This window comes from Panulirus ornatus, chromosome 1 (assembly GCF_036320965.1).
Source record: "Panulirus ornatus isolate Po-2019 chromosome 1, ASM3632096v1, whole genome shotgun sequence".
Classification (NCBI taxonomy): Eukaryota; Metazoa; Arthropoda; class Malacostraca; order Decapoda; family Palinuridae; genus Panulirus; species Panulirus ornatus.
Genome location: NC_092224.1, coordinates 82,377,061 through 82,377,888, shown reverse-complemented (window position 1 = coordinate 82,377,888; position 828 = coordinate 82,377,061). Strand labels below are relative to the sequence as shown.

The window sequence follows — 828 nt, the reverse complement described above, 5'->3', positions numbered from 1 at the left end:
AGTACAAATTAAGGGGTCTCTCCACCAACCCCCAACTTAAAACCAGATAAGAGATACCATTTGATGTTTAGTTTTTGCTTGTGCTCAAAGAGAAGAGCTATTTGGACCATACGAAAACATGTTACAGGATAAGTAATAAGATTTGTATGAGGAAATCTGGAACTGAAGGATGTTGGGAGCCATGAAAGGAGAACAAATTCTGGTCTGTACTGTAAATGATGAAGCTCTCGTATTTACCTTTTTAAGCAGTACATGGGGAGTGTTCCACACTTGTGGGGTTTTATTTCTTGAAAAACTAACCACCTGCCTTACCGGGAGGATCGAACTCCGGTATTTACTTCTTAAAGCAGTACAGGGGAAGTGTTCTACACTCATGAGGCTTCATCTCATGAAAAACTAACCACCTGCCTTCAGGGAGGATCGAACTCCCGGCCTCTGGTTTACTAGACCAGCGCTCTAGCCACTGAGCTATGAAGGCTCCTTGTGAGCCATCATAGCAGATCGCTTCCATATTCTTACACATAACGTCTGAAAAGTCAGGTCAAACACCTCTGTACAGCCCAAACATATAAAAGCATCTAATGAAAAGTTACCCAGAGACAAACGACTCTATATAATTACCATCGTTATAATCCATTGTCCCAGCTGTACATAACGACCCATTAAATACTACATGTACAACGAACGATCCTTTCTGATTCATTCTCATAATAGGTAAACAAACTATTTACATCGATATGTAGATCAGGCACATAACTTAGAAAGTAGAATTACATTGGACAGTACAATTACAGTAAACAGGATATTCCAGTATACGGACGAGTAAAA

The 828-nt window shown here is 40.0% G+C and overlaps 1 non-coding gene across 1 annotated transcript; it reads right to left on the bottom strand.

Annotated features, from left to right (window-relative positions):
• Positions 1 to 405: 405 nt before the first annotated feature.
• Positions 406 to 478, bottom strand: TRNAT-AGU (transfer RNA threonine (anticodon AGU)). The gene has a single exon. It is a non-coding gene; the product is annotated as a tRNA-Thr (tRNA).
• Between the last annotated feature and the right edge of the window lie 350 nt (positions 479 to 828).